The sequence below is a fragment of the Cajanus cajan genome, chromosome 4 (genome assembly GCF_000230855.2).
Source record: "Cajanus cajan strain Asha chromosome 4, NIPB_CcT2T_4, whole genome shotgun sequence".
Classification (NCBI taxonomy): Eukaryota; Viridiplantae; Streptophyta; class Magnoliopsida; order Fabales; family Fabaceae; genus Cajanus; species Cajanus cajan.
In genome coordinates this window covers 64,283,112-64,296,453 of record NC_138520.1, presented here as the reverse complement: position 1 = coordinate 64,296,453, position 13,342 = coordinate 64,283,112, and the positions used below count along the sequence as shown (strand labels likewise).

Here is a 13,342-nt window from a genome sequence, read left to right as displayed (position 1 = left end):
TTTCTTACAACTTCAATTCCTTAGATAAATTTATATGTAAAGATTGAATGATGCAAATACTACTCCAACACAATTAAATATCAAGTAATTAAAAGTGTAAGGAAAGAAGAATTGCAAACTCAATTTTATACTGGTTCGGCCAATCCTGCCTACGTCCAGTTCTCAAGTCTCCCACTTGAGATTTCCACTATTCTTGTAAACCTTACAAGACTTGAATCCTCCAACACCTCGGAACTCCCTTTCCTTGTGTTGAGATTCAAAAACCAAAAAGGAGAAAAATCCTTTCTCCTTCACAGATCCAATGATCAATTGGGTATTACAGAATGACTCTCTTTGAAGAGTAGATATTACACTTTCTAAGAATTTGATGAACTCTTTAGAGATTTTTGCAAATGATTTTGGCCAAGTAGTTTTTGTAGACAGATTTTCACATTAGAGTTCGTAACCTTTCTCTGAAAAATTATAGATATTTATAGACAATTGTTTCTTAGACTATGTCTTTTCATGAAGAGTTGTAACTCTCTATAATTTTTCAGAAAAGAGGCTCTAGTAATCGATTACAAGACTTGGTAATCGATTACAACGGTTTAATTTCAAAATGTTTGAAACGTTGTATCATTTAAATTCAAATTTTGAAGTTTCATCTTCTAGTAATTGATTATAATGACTGGTAATCGATTACCAGAAAACATTTTAACATTTGAACCTTGAACAAAGAAGTTTTCTTTCTCTGGTAATCAATTACATCAAGTGGTAATCGATTACCAGACAGATATCACTAAATTAGCTTATGAAAACTTAAGATATAGAAAGTTTCTATTTTCCAGTTAAAAATATTTTTGTTTAATCTTTTGAATACTCTTTTTGCTTTCTTTTCAAACAACTTATTCTTATATTCAAAAAGATTAAGTTTAGGTTTTCTTGAAATCCTTATTTTAACGGCCAAGTGAAATTTGCAAATTCTAAAAGTTCATTTTACATACTAAGCTAAGCAGTCAAGACTTATCTAGTTATTACTTGAGATCTTGTTTCTTGATCAACTTGTTTTAACTTAACCTTTATTTTCTTTAATGCTTTGGCATCATCAAAACTTTGTGCATATTTTCTTCCACAATCCATAACAGAGATGTTGGTGGAGACTTGATTCAAAATGTGACAATTGCGGACAATTAGAACACCTAAAACATGTATGCAAATCTCATGAGCAACAAAAAAGAAGCTAACCTTGTTGAAGATCAACAAGAAAAGGAAGAAGAACAACTACTTTCAATGTCATGCTTTATGACCAAAAAAAACCCTCAAAAGCATGGATTATTGATAGTGGTTGTACAAACCATATGACTTATGACCGGGAACTCTTCAAAGAACTCAACAAAACTGATATCTCTAAAATTCAAATGGGGAATGGAGCACACCTTACAGTAAAAGACAAAGGAACACTGGTTATTAAAATTCATTCAGGTTTGAAATTAATATATGATATTTTATACGTTACGGATATTAATCAAATTTGTTGAGTGTTGCTCAATTGTTGGGAAAAGGCTATAAAGTTTTATTTGAAGATAATAATTGTGTGATTAAAGATGTAAACAACAAAGAAGTGTTCGATGCTCATATAAAAGGCAAGAGATTTACTTTAAATTTGGAGAAGGAGGAGCCCATTATAAATGAAGATACAAGTGAAGAACACAAAGATGCATATCTTCAAAAGAAGTTTGATGATCAAGAGAAGAATGAAGATGATGAAAAACCACCTTCAAAAGAGAAGTTCAAGACAAATGCTAAAGTGGTCCCACTCAAGAAGGATTGCAACAAAAATCACAAAAAGAAGAAACTAATCAAAAAGAGAAAAGGTAGATTTTGAAATTCAAATTTAAATTAGGTGACAAAGATATTCAGTCAAAGAGGAGTGTTGGGAATATGCCTAAATATTTTTAGGAGAATAAATTAGTTTTTGATAAGAATATTTTATTTATATTTCAAATATTTAGATTTAATCTGTTTTGATTATTTTAGGATTTGTTTCCTTATTTTTAGAATAGGATAATATCAATATTTGATTTTGTATAACAAATTTTCTTTATAAATAGAGACTCATGAATAAAATTAGATTATGCTCCTCTGACAAAAATAACTCTTATAAAATATCCTCTCAGATAAATATCATACAGTAACCCCATCAGAATGTTAAGGTCTGACTCCAATATGTTTGACTACTCCCTTTAGTTAAGAATGTTCATGGATCAAATTTTTTAAAAATTCAAACCGAATTGAATCGATTCATTTTATAAAAGTAGATTAGTTAACTGATCCATTTTTTATATATTAGATTGGTTCAATTGTTTTAAAATAAGGATTGGTTTTTTTTTTGAAATTAGATCGATTTAGTGCGATGTGATTATCCATTTTATACTCATATATATATATATATATATATATATATATATATATATATATATATATATATCATTTTTTTAAGAAAATAAAACCAAACCAAAGCGATCCATTTTGTAAAAATGGATCACATAATCGAATTGATTTATAAAGTGAAACGGTTCATATTTTTTTTAATGTGGATCATTCAACTGTGGATCAGTTATGGAAGTTATGGAAGGATAACAGATTCTTGTACCATCCACTATAAAAAAAATGTTACATATAGTGATATAAAAATAGTGTCACTATAAGTTCAATATATGTAAACATATATTTATTTGACATATAACAATACACAATTTTAGTGCTGATTTTGAATAAGATTTAATAAAATATTTTATGTGTCATTAATATCTACGCTTTTAAACAATATACCGATATATATTATATTTATTATGTAGATAAAAATATTTTTTAGTAATACATATTATGTCAGTATAAAATATGTTATTATATAAATTTTATTATAGTGATTACTTTTTAAACTTTAAGAAACTATGCATTCTTTTTGTCAATTAAAATACTATTATTACATAGATGAATGGAGGAAAGTATATTAATTAAAAGATATGTTCAGAAGGTAAAAATCACCATAAGCTAAAATGTTGATAAGGTGAAATTGAGTAGTTTAAGATTACTAAAACGGCATTCGCCCAATTGAATTTATAAATAGATTATACATAAAATCTTGTAGTATTTTACATATCATTATCTTATCAGAAAGTAAGTATATATATATCATTGTCTTAGTTTTTCCCCTTCTTAAATGTTGTCATATAGCACTATGCTCTATTTTTATTCTTTATAAACGAGTTCTTGATAGCATGTAGGTTGTTGATGACCACAGTGATTGGCATTCGTTCACCTGGTAGATTTGCAGAGCAAGACACTCCAATCTGCATCACTGACACAAAGCAATCCTCCACCAAACCTTTGGCCGTGCCTTCATTCTCATAGCATCTCTTCATAGCTCTCTCTTCACACTCAATTTCTTGATTTTCGTCAACGAAGTCTTGTTCAGAGACCAAAGAAGGATCAACTATATCCATGACATGGTTAGATAGAGCCATTGCTACAAACTGGTGAATTCCCGCTCCACCTTCAAATGCTTCATTTGTTGGTCTTTTCCTGTGAAAATCTCCAGTAATAGTATTCCATAACTGTAGATATCTCCAAGTGTAGTAGGCTTCCCACCCATACCATACTCTGCATTTCACTAATTAGTGGGTTATCCTAGCTAAATATATCCTACAATTTAGCACTTTGAATTTGAAGGTTTAATTATCTCTATAGATCTATTGTTTCATGAACTTTACCTTCTATTTCCTATAATAATAAACAATAAAGATTAAAAAGAAAGAAAGAAAAAAAAAGGTGATATGTATAGAAACAAAAATAAAACATTTTTAATTATAAAAACTAAAAGATAAAGCTAATGAAATTAGATAGATAAAAAAGTAATTAAACTAATTTTGAATAACATACCTGGAGGAATATATCCAATGGAACCCCTTAGGTTAGCTGACATAACTGGCTGAGTGGAATACTTGCTTGATTCTTCAAACAGAAATGTAGCCAATCCAAAGTCACCAACATGGGCAACCATATCATTGTCAAGAAGTACATTGCTTGGTTTTATGTCACAATGAACAATTGGAATTTCACAGAAGTGGTGGAGATATTCCAGTGCACAAGCAACATCAATTGCTATGTTCAGTCTTTGGATGAATGTCAGTGTCTTGGTCTGATATTGCACATTATTTACAGGATGCAACCAATCTTCTAGACTGCCATTAGACATGAACTCAAACACTAGAGCTTTGAAGTCATTGCCTTGATGATCAACACCTGAGACGGCAGTTATGATCTTGAGAAGGTTTCGATGCCTTATACTTCTCCGAGCTTGGCATTCATCAATGAAGCTCCTTTCTGTTGAAGATTTAACACTTTAACTGCAACACTTGATCCATCTCCTGAAAGAGTTCCTTTGTATACAGAACCAAAACTTCCTGAGCCTATTAGGTTATCCTGGGAGAACCCACCAGTGCACTTGCTAATTTCTGAATAAGAAATTTCCATTTGCAAATCCAAATCCTTTTCACTAGTTGATGTAGGAGTTTTCTTTCTAGCCCTTTTTACTATTAGGAAGACCATAAAAAGACTTAGAAACAACACCAATATAAGCGCGCTAGCTATAGCTATAGGAATAGCCACCTTAGGGGCAAGAAAATTTTTAAGTAGAGAGGCTTTTCTGATAGTGCATTCTGGAAAATTTAATTCTGGGACACCCCCACATAGCTTGCTGTTTCCATATAATGAAATGCCAGTTGCATTTTTGAAGATTCCATTCTTTGGTATTTCACCTTCAAAATTATTATATGAAAGATTTAGATGCTTGAGCTCAGTGAACTCACCAAGAAACTCAGGAATCTTACCAGACAAGTTATTTCGCGAAAGATCTATGTCTAGTAAACCTCTCAAATCCTTTAAAGTCTGAGGAATGTTTCCCTCAAAAGAATTACCCTGCAAATGCAGCTTTTCCAAGCTAATACAGCTTCCTAGAGAAGATGGAATGACTCCAGAAAAGTTGTTCTCAGACAGCACCAACAATCCAACGTTATGTAGTTTACTCACTTCAGCTGGAAGAGTTCCTGACAAAGCATTATGAGAGACATCAAAGTACATTGATAGTGAAGAAAGGCCAAAAAATTCTGTTGGTATGGTGCCACTGAGCTTGTTGCTATAAAGGCTGAGTACCAATAAATTGTGGCAGTTTCCAAGGCTAGAAGGTATGCTTCCCTCAAAGTTGTTCTCCTCTAGAAAGAGTTTAATTAATAAAGTTAAATTTCCCAAGGAGGATGGGATTCTACCTGAAAACTTGTTGACATTCAGATACAATTCTCTCAGATTTTGCAGCTTACCTAATGAATTAGGAACAGTACCGGTTAGCCAGTTTCCTTCCAATGCTATAAGGGCCAGGTTAGCAAGATTGCCAATTCCAATAGGTATATTTCCATGTATTCTATTAGAACTAAGGGCAAATGTGTGCAATTGGCTTGAGAAATTAGCAATTGATTTAGGCAACACTCCACCAAAATTATTTACACCTAGACGTAAAACTTGTAAAGCCGTGCAGTTGACCAAAGAATCAAGAAACCTAAGGTCATCAGTTTTCCCAGTTCCAAGTCTGTTGTGCTCAAAGCTAAGTCTAGTTAACCTGTGCAAGACCCCTATCTCCTTAGGCAGTGTCCCGGTAAGACTATTCAAAGAGAAGTCAAGAATTTCTAGTTTTGATGCATTCATCAATGATGCAGGAACAGACCCTGTGAGATTGTTCACCCCACCAGCAAATACTTGAATGTTAGGAAGAGTAAGTCCAACATCAGCTGGTAAGTTTCCACGAAGATGGTTTTGAGTAAAAGTGAAATAGTACAATGAAGAGATATTATAGATTGAAGAAGGAACTATGCCAGACAAGTAATTCCCATATAGAACAAGTGATTTCAAGCTTGATAACAGGCCTACCTCATGTGGTATGCTTCCAATGAAGTTGTTCAAGCCAAAGCTAACGCGAGACAAAGAAGAAAGGTTTCCTATCCAAGTTGGGATTGTTCCTCTAAGATTGTTAGCACCTGCAGCTAGTACTATTAGTCTTGTGCAGTGACTGAGATTACTTGGAATACTCCCACCAAAGTTATTTAAGCTGAAGTTTAGGTGCTGCAAGTATAGTAAACGACCAACCTCTTGAGGAAATTCACCATGGAAGCTGTTGTTTAACAAATTGAGAGCGGTAAGGAATGTGAGATTTCCTATGAATGGTGTAAGAGTGCCTCCTAGTCTTAGTTGCTCAAGGCTAAGGTGCATGACCCTTCCATTGGAAATGTTGCATGTGATTCTGTTAAGAAAAACCAGAACAGAGAAGTTGAAACAGAAAAAACTGGAACAGAGAAGTTGAGTTTCTGGTTTTTCGTTGTTTCAATGAAAGGAAGAAAAGTGGTTACACAATTTCATTATTCATTTTCACACACTCCGTAGAGTTGCATTACATCAAATATATGACAAGAGAGATTTCTGATATGCATATCATATGCTACAGTAAATCTCCACAAAATAAAGATAAACACTCCTTTTTACCTAAACATTTGTCCAAGCAACAAACAAATCTCTTGAAATATGGATTTCCACTTAATTATACCTAACCACACCAAATGCAACTAAGATACAAACATACATAAATATTTAATATTTTCTTAAAGTATCTAGAAAAATCTTAACTTCTAACACTCCTCCTTGAGATTTTTCTTACATACTCCAAGCTTAGATCTTAGCATTTCAAACTTGCTCTTTGAGAGAGCTTTGGTCATAATGTCTGCAATTTGATTCTCAGAGCTGCAATGCTTCAAGCTGACTTCCTTTGATTTTTCTGCTTCTCTGATGGCATGATATTTCACTTTGATGTGTTTGGTTCTACCATACTGGACAGGATTTTTTGCAATTGCAATGGCTGATTTATTATCAACCCATATGATAGTAGCCTCATTTTGATGTTGTTTCACATCACACAAAATTTTTCTAAGCCAAATAGTATGATTTGCAGCTGCTGCAGCTGAAATATACTCAGCTTCAGCAGAGGATTGAGCCACTACTTCTTGTTTCTTTGAATTCCATGTGAAGACACCACTCCCAAATGAGAAAACATAGCCAGAGGTGCTCTTGGAATCATCTATGCTACCTGCCCAGTCACTATCAGCATATCCTTGAAGCTCTCCACTCTCATTTTGTAGAAACCACAAACCATAATCAGTTGTACCCTTTAAATACCTCAAAACTCGTTTTGCTGCACCATAATGAGCTTGACTAGGGGAATGCATAAACCTGGACAGCAAACTAGCAGCAAACATTATGTCAGGTCTGGTGGCTGAGAGATACAACAAACTTCCAATTAAGCTTCTATATAAAGAAGCATCAACTTTAGCAATAGCATCATTAAGTGATAGCTTTTCATTTATAACAAGTGGAGTGTCCACTGGTTTACATTTCTCCATATGAAACTTTTTCAATATCTCCAAGACATATTTTCTTTGGGAAATGAAGATTCCTGCATCACATTGGTATATCTCCATTCCAAGAAAATAATTCATTTGTCCCAAATCTGACATTTCAAATTCATTCTCCATATCATGCTTGAATTGTCTAAGGGAATCAAAATCACTCCCTATGACCAGCATATCATCAACATATAATGATATAATGAGCTTCACTTCATTCTGGGACCTTTTTACATACAGAGTAGCTTCATTTTCACTTCTTTCAAAGCCTTTTTGCAAAAGGTAATTATCAATTCTGGTATACCAAGCCCTTGGTGCCTGTTTCAACCCATAAAGAGCTTTATGGAGTTTGTAGACTTTATTTTCACTTCCCTTAACTTGAAAACCTTCAGGTTGATCAACATAGATGTCTTCTTCAAGAAAACCATTTAAAAAGGCTGGCTTCACATCAAAATGATAGATCTTCCAACCAAATTTTGCTGCCAATGCCACTAGCATTCTGATTGTATCATGTCTTGCCACAGGAGCAAATGTATCTAAGAAATCAACTCCATACTGTTGATGATAGCCTTTAACAACCAATCTAGCCTTAAGTTTGTTTACAGAACCATCATAATTAAGTTTGGTTCTATAAACCCACTTAAGACCAATCACCTTTTGATTAATTGGCCTGTCCACAAGCTGCCAGGTATTATTTTTCTCGATCATATTCATCTCCTCCTGCATAGCAACTCTCCAACCTTCAAGTTCAGCAGCTTTAGCATATTCTTTTGGTTCCAGTGCAGCAACATTACACCTTTCGTAAATTTCAGCTAGATCTCTTGTGCCTCTAACTGGAAAATCATCATCATCCAAATTTTGTTCTTCACTTTCTGAATTTTGTTCTTGGAGATTGTCAACTTCAAGTTGCCTTTTGTTTGAGGCTTCTGCTTTGGATTTCTCCCAATTCCATCTAGATAGCTCATCAAACTTGACATTTCTGCTGATAAGAATCTTCTTTGTTGCTGGATTATAAATTCTATAACCTTTAGAGTAACTGCTGTACCCCAAGAAAATACCAACTTCAGATTTCTGATCCAATTTATCTCTTTTCACTTCTGGAACAAGAGCATAACACACACAACCAAAAACTTTGAGATGCTCTACTGAAGGCGTTCTTCCATGCCATGCCTCAAATGGTGTGTTACCCTTCAAGGCTTTAGTGGGCAACAAATTCAGTAAGTATACTGAAGTATTAACAGCCTCAGCCCAAAAAGTTTTAGGAAGGCCCTTTTCAAAGAGCAAACACCTTGCCATTTCCATAACTGTTCTGTTCTTCCTTTCACTCACTCCATTTTGTTGAGGAGTGTAAGGAACAGTTAATTGATGCTGAATTCCAACCTGCTCACAGAATTTTTTGAACTCTCCTGCTGTGTATTCAGTTCCATTATCGGATCTTAGTCTTTTAACTTGAAGTCCAGTCTCATTTTCAACCATAAACTTGAACTTCAGAAAATTGGCAAATACATCTGACTTTTTCTTTAAGAAAAACACCCAACTCATTCTTGTATAGTCATCTATAAATAGCAGAAAGTATTTGCTGCCATTTAAAGATGTTGTGCTCATTAGACCACACACATCAGTATGTACAAGTTGTAATTTTTCAGTGGCTCTCCAGCTAGCTTCTTTTGGAAATGGTAGTTTCCTTTGCTTTCCATATTGGCATACATCACACAAATTAGCATTATCTTGGATTGCAGGCAGATTTTTAACTAAGTCATTTGAACTCATACGCTTTAAAGTAGAGTAGCTAAAATGTCCAAGTCTTTTATGCCATAAGAAAGAATCATTTACTGCACTTGGAAAAGCATGCATGGCTGTTTGTTTCCATTCTATTGGAAAACTTTTATCTCTCATTCTAATAGTCATTAATTCAAATCCAGAAGGATCAATTATTTTGCACTTCATATCTTCAAAATGCAAAACATAATTCTTTTCAAGCATTTGCCCCACACTTAAAAGGTTTAGATTTATCTCCGGTACAAACAAAACATCATAAATATACTTGGTACCTGAGGGAGTTTCAACAGCAACAACTCCTTTGCCTTTGACATCAACACATTCTCCATTGCCAATGGTGACTTTGGAGAGGTATGACAGATCAAGTTCCTTGAAAATGCTAGCATCATGAGTCATATGATTTGTACATCCACTGTCTATGAGCCAAGCTTCTTTGTTATTGCTTACAGAATAACAAGAAGCAACAAATAATTGCTCCTCAATTTGTTCTTGATGCTCAGCAACTTGAGCTTGCTGTCCTTGGAGCTTTACTTTGTTTTTGCAGACCTTCTCCACATGGCCAAGTTGGTTGCATGCCCTACATTTGACTCCAGGTCTGAACCAGCAAAAATTTTCTGTATGATTTTTCTTTTTACAATGAGGGCAAGGTGGATACTTTTCCTTCCAAGCTCCTCCTTTGTTTCTGTCTTCTTCCTTTTTCCCTTTGCCTTTTTTCCCACCAAATGACTTTTTACCAAAGCTATTGCTGCCTTGATCTTTGCCTTTGGTGTTAGCTGCAAAAGCACCTTCAACATTTTCTTCCATTCTTAAAGACCTTCTCTGTTCAGTAGCTTGCAGAGCATTCACAAGTTCTGCAAGTGATATTTGAGAAAAATCCTTGTTTTCTTCAAGAGATGAGATTTTTGATTCAAACCTCTCAAGAAGACAAACCAAGACTTTCTCCACAACTCTTTGATCACTAAGTTCTTCACCTAGCAATCTGATTTGTGTAACCACCTTAGAGAGCCTATCAGAAAACTCCTTCACTGTTTCAGACTCCTTCATTTTGATTGCTTCAAATTCTCTTCTCAGATTCAGCACCTTCATCCTCCTTGTTCTTTCACTGCCTTGGAACTCCTCCTTGAGTTTGTCCCAAGCCTCTTTTGCTGTATCAAGATTCAAAATCTTGATAAAAACATCGTCATGAACAGCTGCTTGTATGATGGCAAGTGCTCTGCCTTCTTTAGCCACTTCATCATTGTGAAATCTTATCTGAGCCATAGTTGGGTTGTCTGGTAAAGGAGCTGGATTGCTTCCATTTTCCACCACTTCCCACAAACTTTGAGCTCTGAGATAAGTTCTCATCTTTGCAGCCCACAAATCATAATTTTCTCCAGCAAAAACTGGAGGTGGAGGTAAAGAGCTGCTACCGGAAGCCATTCTGGATTTGGTGGGTGTTCTGATACAGGTTTTCTGGTTGGTTTTCACTCACTCACAGGCCCTCTGTTTTTCAGATTTTTTTTTTTCTCCCTCACAGACCCTAAAAGATCAATGGAGCTCTTGATACCATGTTAAGAAAAACCAGAACAGAGAAGTTGAAACAGAAAAAACTGGAACAGAGAAGTTGAGTTTCTGGTTTTTCGTTGTTTCAATGAAAGGAAGAAAAGTGGTTACACAATTTCATTATTCATTTTCACACACTCCGTAGAGTTGCATTACATCAAATATATGACAAGAGAGATTTCTGATATGCATATCATATGCTACAGTAAATCTCCACAAAATAAAGATAAACACTCCTTTTTACCTAAACATTTGTCCAAGCAACAAACAAATCTCTTGAAATATGGATTTCCACTTAATTATACCTAACCACACCAAATGCAACTAAGATACAAACAGACATAAATATTTAATATTTTCTTAAAGTATCTAGAAAAATCTTAACTTCTAACAGATTCCTATCCAATTACAGTGATGGATGGAGTCATTCCAAGAACTCATAGTGTTGAATGGATCTTCAACTATCTTAATTTTAAAGTCAAGTAAAGCTTGTAAATCAGTTTCATTTCCTGCAGGGGTTGCTCCTACTGCTGAGTCCTTGATAAAGATCATGCATAGTAGAAGACATCCATCAAAGATATGTAACACTAGGCTCCTAGAGTTTGAACATGGATGATTCATATTTTAAGTGCAAAATTTTGATGCCAACTCTGAAATGATTCAGCTAGCTTTCTGTTTTAAGGGGGAAATGTTAGACGAGAGAAAAAGATTGTCATAACAGGTAAGGATGGTTCAATCATATTTAAGACGAAAAGCATTATTAGGCTCTTAGATATTTATTTTCAGTTGATTCCAGACACTAATTTATGACTCTCAGCTGTTGTTAGGTAAGAAAACAACTTGTGTATTTACTATGGCAAAGAAATGTTATTTCAAATTTAAATTTATCGAGTTTAATATCTTGTGTAAATATTAACATTCAAATTTATTCTCTTGAGAAAGAACATAATTCAGATTTATTTAACCAAGTTAATTAGCATAATATTTTATGACAGTATGCAAAATTAAATTTCAGCAAATAAGTAGTATTTATACAACTTTTATTTAAACTAGATCACCTTGCGGATATGTTTTTAATATCCACAGAAAAAGTCTGAAAATTTTTCTATAATTATATTAATTATAGGATTAATATTTGCGAATGAAAATTAATTGGCATGTAATTAGGTAAGGTTTTCTTTATTTGTTTCTGCAATTTTATTTTTTTTGCTGATTCATTTTGGCGGAAAATAATTAATGTTATTTTAATAAAATTGCAAGAAATGTTGCAAATATTTTCTTTTATAATTTTCTGTTGATTTTCCGGGGAATTCAAATTTGCAGGAAATATTTCATGTGAATTTAAAATTTGCATTTAGAAGATGCACAAGAAAATCCTTCTTATAATATACTAGCAGGAAAAAAAAAACACTCTATACTTGCATTATATTAAAGGAAAAAAATAATTATTTTTATAAACAATTATAATAATTTCATAATAAAATAGAAAAATAAAAATAAATAAGATATTACTCATAGTGAAAGGTAGTCTTAGAGAGAGTTATGGAAAATAAACAAAAGATAAAATGGTTCATGTAAAAATGAAAATCAAAAGTAGTTATTGAAAGTGGTATCCCCTTTATATATTAGTATAAATATTAATAATTAATAATTATGTTACTTAACATAAAATGAATATATTACAAATTATAAAATTAAATTAAAAGCTTTTAAAACCTGTTATTCACTTCTCTCGCTGTCTCCTTTCAATATCTTCTCAATTTTTTTGTTCTCTCCTTTGCAACAATTCATCACTGTAACTCATCCACCACTCCAATTTGCTGAGACAATTCTACAATATTATCTAAACAATGAAAAGCTAAATCTACAGAGAAGAATAGTTAAGTAGCTTTGCATTTTATTTTTTAAGAATCATCAAAGGACTTGTCGAAACCAAATTTTGGCCAAACATTCTCTTCCGCTCGTTCATTTTCATTGAAACTTCCAAATCTCTTCCTTGTTTTGATTTTGATTTACTCAATCTCAGCAAGCTTAGTGTCTAGGTTTGCGTGATTGCTTCAACTACATTGAGTAGCAGAATTTCTACAAGGTTGTTGTATTTGTCAAAGCCTAGTTGCTTCAATCCTCTTTTCTATTCAGTGATTTTATTTCTCATTTCTCCATTTTTGGTTACAAAATAAAATTGCATGGGATTCTGATGTTTTTTATCATTTGTATGTTTGCTTACAAACTAAAAATGCTTAGAAAACATGTTTATATAAACTAAAATGATGTTTATATGTGAAAATCCTTTATCTCATATTTCTCATCTTTATGTAATTAGTACATTATTCTAGTGATATAATGTGCTCATAGAAACAATCAAATAATATCATTATAATTATATTAAAAATTTTGTAACTCCCATCTTTACGATTAGATATCTCATATTTCTTATCTCTATATAATTAATATATTATTCTTCTGTCACAATGTACTCATAAAAAACTAAAATTAAGGGATCAAATAAAGTGTAGTTATAATTATATTAAAAATTT

The 13,342-nt window shown here is 33.1% G+C and overlaps 1 pseudogene across 1 annotated transcript; it reads right to left on the bottom strand.

Annotated features, from left to right (window-relative positions):
• Positions 1–2,949: 2,949 nt before the first annotated feature.
• On the bottom strand, positions 2,950–11,491 carry LOC109788417 (putative receptor-like protein kinase At3g47110; annotated as a pseudogene). Its single transcript, XR_014433294.1, has 3 exons — positions 11,191–11,491; positions 3,922–6,331; positions 2,950–3,642 (listed from the first exon to the last, which is right to left on the bottom strand). The product of XR_014433294.1 is annotated as a putative receptor-like protein kinase At3g47110 (transcript).
• Positions 11,492–13,342: the final 1,851 nt, after the last annotated feature.